This window comes from Calliphora vicina, chromosome 4, assembly GCF_958450345.1.
Source record: "Calliphora vicina chromosome 4, idCalVici1.1, whole genome shotgun sequence".
NCBI classification, from domain to species: Eukaryota; Metazoa; Arthropoda; class Insecta; order Diptera; family Calliphoridae; genus Calliphora; species Calliphora vicina.
In genome coordinates this window covers 114,139,909-114,147,647 of record NC_088783.1, presented here as the reverse complement: position 1 = coordinate 114,147,647, position 7,739 = coordinate 114,139,909, and the positions used below count along the sequence as shown (strand labels likewise).

General features: G+C 26.6%; 1 protein-coding gene across 3 annotated transcripts in view; it reads left to right on the top strand.

The window, feature by feature from the left end:
* Positions 1-333: 333 nt before the first annotated feature.
* NfI (Nuclear factor I) overlaps positions 334-7,739 on the top strand; it is a 29,752-nt gene continuing 22,346 nt past the window's right edge. For all 3 annotated transcript variants that reach the window (XM_065509721.1, XM_065509723.1, XM_065509722.1), the window contains exons 1-2: positions 334-475; positions 5,283-6,227. The gene's annotated coding sequence lies outside the window, so the exon portion shown is untranslated. The remainder of the gene's footprint in view (positions 476-5,282; positions 6,228-7,739) is intronic.

Here is a 7,739-nt window from a genome sequence, read left to right as displayed (position 1 = left end):
GTTTCTAATGACATTTTATTAAATTCGAACTTAATTTGTAATTTTTTTAATTTTCGAACTTTGAAATTATGGCTTAAAAATCATAATTTTCTTATATTTTTTGATATTCTATAAAGCTCCATTGAAAATTAGTAATTTTAGCTTATGTTCGAAAATTCGAAATTAATTTCGAATTTTCGAACATAAGCAAAAACTGTTTAAAAATGATTATATTTATTTTTAAAGCTAAAAATGTATCCCTTAGGGAAATAAACGCTAAATTGTTAACACTTTTATTAAATCTCCTAAATAAAACCGTTAACATATTCAAATCAGCCTGTAATGAACGAACGAACGACGAAAAAAACGCAACATGGTGGTGTTTTCCATTTTAGCAACAACAAAAACCATATAGAAATTGGTTGAATATGAAACAAATAGAACCAGCGACTAAAAGAAAACTTGAGCAAAAACACAAGGCATAACACATTAAATGGTGAGTGAGGAAAAACGTCTCGTCTGGCCAAGACAGAACGAACAAAAAAGAAAACTTTTTTTTTGGTTTTTGAAATAGAAAAATAATAAAAACTAAATAAATTTTGAGTTACGCGTGTTTTTTTAATTCCAACAAAATATTAAAACTAAAAGGTAGAAAGAAAATTTTACAAAATTTAAAAAAAAACAAGTGAAATTCAGTAAAGTAAAGGAATTTTGGCTGAAAATTCTTTTATATGAGAAAAAAATGTCTGGTTTAAATAACTAAAAGGAATAAAAAAAGTGGAAAAAAATGGTCTCATATTCAAAAGTCCCCTTCGTTTATACGTTGTAGTCTAAGTTATTTTTATATAATGTAGAGGAAACGACAAAAAAAAAATCGCTAAAAAATTAAAAAAGAAAATCTGTGTTCTACTCTTTAAAGGCAAATGAAATGAAAATATAATAAAAATAATAAAAAAAACACACACACGGGGCAAAAAACGTAAAGAAACAAATAACAAAATGAACCACAAAAAAAGCCCGAAAAAGAAATTCAAAGAAAATTGTGTAACAAAAATTTTTATAAAAATAAATTCATTTCAAAAAACGAAGAAAATCTTTATTTCCAAAATAAAACTAAAGAAATTACAGAAAAATTTATAATAAAACCAAAAAAGGATTAAAAGAAATTCCTTTAAAAATAGAAAAAAATCCTGTTTAAAAGTGATTAATGTGTCTGGTTTTAGCCAAATGAAAAAAAAAATACGCCACAAATCGATTGAATTTTCTTTTTAAAAACAAATTTTTGTGAAAAAAAATCCATAAAAACTTTAAACATTATAAAAACGTCATCAAAATTATCTATAAAAACATCACAAAAAAAAAACAAAAATAAACTGAAATGAAATGAAATTAAATTTCACCCAGACTTTCCCCCTTCCATTATTTAAATTAATATTCAAAGTGTATCACAAAATCCCTCTCACCACCCTACACCACCTAAAAAACCCCACAAAAGCACTCACAAGCAGGCCGTCTGTCATATACAGACGTTGTCAGACTTGATGGTTTTAAAAGCAGCAACAAAAATGAGGTGTAACAGTGGCAGGTTAAACAGAAAGACAGACATACAGACTGAAATTAGAAGCAGACAAAATCTTAACAAGTGTTAGAAAAAATCGACCTAAAAGGGAATCTTATTAAAGCTAAACTAAGACTAAATCAAGAACCAAGATTAAAGTTAAACTACGACTATAAAAAGACCCAAGATTAAAGTTAAACGCAGACTAAATAAAGACCCAAGATTAAAGCTAAACTAAGACTAAATAAAGACCCAAGATTAAAGCTAAACTAAGACTAAATAAAGACCCAAGATTAAAACTAAACTAAGACAAAATAAAGATCCAAGATTAAAGCTAAACTAAGACTAAATAAAGAGCCAAGATTAAAGATAAACTAAGACTAAATAAAGACCCAAGATTAAAGCTAAACTAAGGCTAAATAAAGACCCAAGATTAAAGCTAAACTAAGACTAAATAAAGACCCAAGATTAAAGCTAAACTAAGACTACATGAAGACCAAAGATTAAAGCTAAACTAAGACTAAATAAAGACCCAAGATTAAAGCTAAACTAAGACTACATGAAGACCAAAGATTAAAGCTAAACTAAGACTAAATAAAGACCAAAGATTAAAGCTAAACTAAGACTAAATAAAGGCCCAAGATTAAAGCTAAACTAAGGCTAAATAAAGACCCAAGATTAAAGCTAAACTAAGACTAAATAAAGACCCAAGATTAAAGCTAAACTAAGACTACATGAAGACCAAAGATTAAAGCTAAACTAAGACTAAATAAAGACCAAAGATTAAAGCTAAACTAAGACTAAATAAAGACCCAAGATTAAAGCTAAACTAAGACTATAAAAAGACCCAAGATTAAAGCTAAACTAAGACTAGATAAATACCCAAGATCAAAGCTAAACTAAGACTAAATAAAGACCCAAGATTAAAGCTAAACTAAGGCTAGATAAAGACCCAAGATTAAAGCTAAACTAAGACTAAATAAAGACCCAAGATTAAAGCTAAACTAAGACTAAATAAAGGCCCACGATTAAAGCTAAATTAAGAATAAATAAAGACCCAAGATTAAAGCTAAACTAAGACTAGATAAAGACCCAAGATTAAAGCTAAACCAAGACTAAACTAAGACTAAATAAAGACTAAAGTTAAACTAAGACTATAAAAAGACCCAAGATTAAAGCTAAACTAAGACCAGATAAAGACCCAAGATTAAAGCTAAACTAAGACTAAATAAAGACCCAAGATTAAAGCTAAACTAAGACTAAATAAAGAGCCAAGATTAAAGCTAAACTAAGACTAAATAAAGACCCCAGAATAAAGCTAAACTAAGACTAAATAAAGACCCCAGATTAAAGCCAAACTAAGACTAAATAAAGACCCAAGATTAAAGCTAAACTAAGACCAAATAAAGACCCAAGATTAAACCTAACTAAGACTAAATAAAGACCCACGATTAAAGCTAAACTAAGACTAAATAAAGACCCAATATTAAAGCTAAACTAAGACTAGATAAAGACCCAAGATTGAAGCTAAAATGAGACTTAATAAAGACCCAAGATTAAAGTTAAACTAAGACTATAAAAAGACCCAATATTAAAACTAAACTAAGATTAAATAAAAACCAAAGATTAAAGCTAAACTAAGATTAAATAAAGACCCAAGATTAAAGCCAAACTAAGATTAAATAAAGACCCAAGATTAAAGCTAAACTAAGACTATAAAAAGACCCAAGATTAAAGCTAAACTAAGACTAAATAAAGACCCAAGATTAAAGCTAAACTAAGACTAAATAAAGACCTAAGATTAAAGCTAAACTAAGACTAAATAAAGACCCAAGATTAAAGCTAAACTAAGACTAAATAAAGACCCAAGATTAAGGCTAAACTAAGACTAAATAAAGACCCACGATTAAAGCTAAACTAAGTTTAAATAAAGACCCAAGATTAAAGCTAAACTAAGACTAAATAAATACCCTAGATTAAAGCTAAACTAAGGCTAAATAAAGACCCAAGATTAAAGCTAAACTAAGGCTAAATAAAGACAGAAGATTAAAGCTAAACTAAGACTAGATAAAGACCCAAGATACAAGCTAAACTAAGACTAAATAAAGACCCACGATTAAAGCTAAACTCAGACTAAATAAAGACCCTAGATTAAAGCTAAACTAACACTAAATAAAGATCCAAGATTAAACTTAAACTAAGTTTAAATAAAGACCCAAGATTAAAGCTAAACTAAGACTAAATAAAGACCCAAGATTAAAGCTAAACTAAGACTAAATAAAGACCCAAGATTAAAGCTAAACTAAGACTATAAAAAGACCCAAGATTGAAGCTAAACTAAGACTAAATAAAGACCCAAGATTAAAGCTAAACTAAGACTAAATAAAGACCCAAGATTAAAGCTAAACTAAGACTAAATAAAGTCCCAAGATTAAAGCTAAACTAAGACTAAATAAAGACCCAAGATTAAAGCTAAACAAGGACTAAATAAAGACCCAAGATTAAAGCTAAACTAAGACTAAATAAAGACTCAAGATTAAAGCTAAACTAAGACTAAATAAAGACCCAAGATTAAAGCTAAACTAAGACTAAATAAAGACCCAAGATTAAAGCTAAACTAAGACTAAATAAAGACCCAAGATTAAAGCTAAACTAAGACTATAAAAAGACCCAAGATTAAAGCTAAACTAATACTAAATAAAGACCCAAGATTAAAGCTAAACTAAGATTAAATAAAGACCCAAGATTAAAGCTAAACTTAGATTAAATTAAGACCCAAGATTAAAGCTAAACTCAGATTATACAAAGACACAAGATTAAAGCTAAACTAAGACTAAATAAAGACCCAATATTAAAGCTAAACTAAGGCTAAATAAAGACCCAAGATTAAAGCTAAACTAAGACTAAATAAAGACCCAAGATTAAAGCTAAACTAAGACTAAATAAAGACCCCAGATTAAAGCTAAACTAAGACTAGATAAAGATCCAAGATTAAAGCTAAACTAAGACTAAATAAAGACCCAAGATTAAAGTTAAATTACGACCATAAAAAACCTAAGGTTAAAGCTAAACTAAGACTAAATAAAGACCCAAGATTAAAGCTAAACTAAGTTTAAATAAAGACCCAAGATTAAAGCTAAACTAAGACTAAATAAAGACCCAAGATTAAAGCTAAACTAAGACTAGAGAAAGACCCAAGATTAAAGCTAAACTAAGACTAAATAAAGACCCAAGATTAAAGCTAAACTAAGTTTAAATAAAGACCCAAGATTAAAGCTAAACTAAGACTAAATAAAGACCTAAGATTAAAGCTAAACTAAGACTAAATAAAGACCCAAGATTAAAGCTAAACTAAGACTAAATAAAGGCCCAAGATTAAAGCTAAACTAAGTTTAAATAAAGACCCAAGATTAAAGCTAAACTAAGACTAAATAAAGACCCAAGATTAAAGCTAAACTAAGACTAGAGAAAGACCCAAGATTAAAGCTAAACTAAGACTAAATAAAGACCCAAGATTAAAGCTAAACTAAGACTAAATAAAGACCGAAGATTAAAGCTAAACTAAGATTATATAATGATTTACAATTGAAGCTTTCAAAAGTCAGTTTAAGTACCTTTTATTAAAGGTTATTTCCTCATTTTTCTTATATTTCTTAAATGGTGTAGGGTGTTTTGAATTTAGGGATTCTTTAACTTCACATTTTCTTATAAAAAATTGTTTCTTTTTTTCCCTTTTCTCTTGCAGTGTCTCCTCTCGACTACTTTAATTTTGTTCAATAAACTTAACATTAACCAAACAACAAATACATAGTTTATAAAATGTTAAATATATCGTAAAATCAACAAGAACTGCTAACTAAAATTATTATTATTTCTTCGTTAAATTTTCAATATTTTTCAATAATTCTTCTAAACCATCACCACACTCTACGTCATGATTATTATTTATGTTTTAATTTTTTGAAACAATTTTGAAACAACGAAAATTTAAACAAAAAGAAAAAAACCAAAATAATGCACAAAATATTAAAATATAATAGAAAAGAAAATCTTAAAATTTAAGTAAAAAAAAGACAATAATAAATTATAAATAATAAAAACAGCAACAACAACAAAAAAAAAGCAACAAACATGTTCGATATTCGTTGAGTTCCTATTAATGCACGGCTGAAACGACAACAACAAATATAAAAACAAAACAAAAAGAAACTCTCACATATATACATCACACTCAAACAAACACACTTACTTACTCACTCACTCTCTCTCTCTCTTTCCCTCACCATAAATAAATGGCTTTGATGATAAAAATGATGTTGCCAGCAAATAAACAAACATCAACATCAGCAGCATCAACAACCACTATTATTACTACTACAACAACAACAACAACAACTAAAACATCTCCTACTACTAACAACACCAACAACTTCAGCAATAATAAACAAATATTGATGATGAGACGACGAGCTTGAAATGAACTTTTATTAGCAAAAAAGCATTAAAAAAACTTTGAAATCAAACCTTAACAACGACAAGGAAAATCAAAAAAAAACAACCAACTAAACTTATTAAGGATTCTACTGCACTCTGTATCACTACTCCTGTTTTTCATTTCCTTCTGTTGCAGATTTGTGTTTTTTTTCATTCTCTATGTTTGGTTTCAGCAACACAATTTTGAATATTTGAGGTGAGACCAATGAACACTAACTATCACATAAATTAAAACAAAATTCTGATTATGTTTATATAGAAATGTAACAGTTACCCCCAGTAACACGAAGTCTGGTTAAGCCTTAACCAATAGTTATACAGTCGGTTAAAATTATTTTTGTATGAAAACTGTCAGTATAACTATTAGTTAAAACATAACTATACTTCGTGTTACTGGGGGTTAATGTATTAAAGGACTTTAAATTACAGTTAGAAAACAGAGCATTTTAAACTGATTAATTCATTTTCAAAAGCATTTATTCTTGAATAAAGTTCAGTATTAGAAGCTTTCTTATAAAAGAGCTTCCTTACAAAAAATATTTTATACGTTTTTTTATATAGAAAGCTATTATAAGCTTTCTGATATAAAAAACTTTTATAAGCTTTATTATAAAAGCTCTTCTATAAGCTTTCTTATAAAAGCTCTTGTATAAGTTATAAGCATTCTTATAAAAGCTTTTTATAATAAAACGTTTACAATTTTTTTTATAAGAAAGCTTATAATAGCTTTTTTATAAGAAAGCTTAGAAAATCATTTTTCTAATCAAACTTATTTTTATTATAAAAAAGCTTAAATATAAAAATGTTTTTTTAAGCTTTAATATAAAACACGATTTTATAAGCTTTCTTAAGCTTTCTTATGAAAAATATTTTATAAAATTTTTATAAAAAGCTTTTATTAAATTTTTAAAAGAAGCGTTTCTTAAAAAGCTTTTATAAGATTTCTTAAAGATTAAAGTCTTTCTTAAAAAGCTTTCCTAAAATCTTTCTTAAAAAGCTTTTACAATTTTTGTAAGCTTTTAATAGCTTTCTTAAAATTTGTATAAGAAGCTTTTCTAAAAAGCTTTTGTTAGCTTTCTTAAAAAGCTTTATAAGCTTTCTTAAAAAGCTTTTATAAGCTTTCTTAAAAAGCTTTTATAAGCTTTCTTAAAATCTTTCTTAAAAAGCTTTTACAATTTTTGTAAGCTTAATAGCATTCTTAAAATTTGTAGAAGAAGCTTTTCTAAAAAGCTTTTATTAGCTTTCTTAAAATCTTTCTTAAAAAGCTTTTAACATTTTTGTAAGCTTAAAAACCTTTTTTTAGCTTTCCTAAAAAGCTTTTATAAGCCTTCTTAAAAAGCTTTAATAAGCTTTCTTAAAAAGCTTTTATAAGCTTTCTTAAAAAGCTTTTATAAGCTTTCTTAAAAAGCTTTTATAAGCTTTCTTAAATCTTTCTTAAAAAGCTTTTATAAGCTTTATTCAAATCTTTCTTAAAAAGCTTTTACAACTTTTGTAAGCTTTTAATAGCTTTCTTAAAAAGCTTTTAATAGCTTTCTTAAACAGCTTTTATAAGCTTTCTTAAAATCTATCTTAAAAAGCTTTCTTAAAAAGCGTTCTTAAAAATCTTTCTTAAAAAGCTTTAACAATTTTTGCAAGCTTTTAATAGCTTTCTTAAAATTTGTAGAAGAAGTTTTTCTAAAAAGCTTTTATTAGCTTTCTTAAAAAGCTT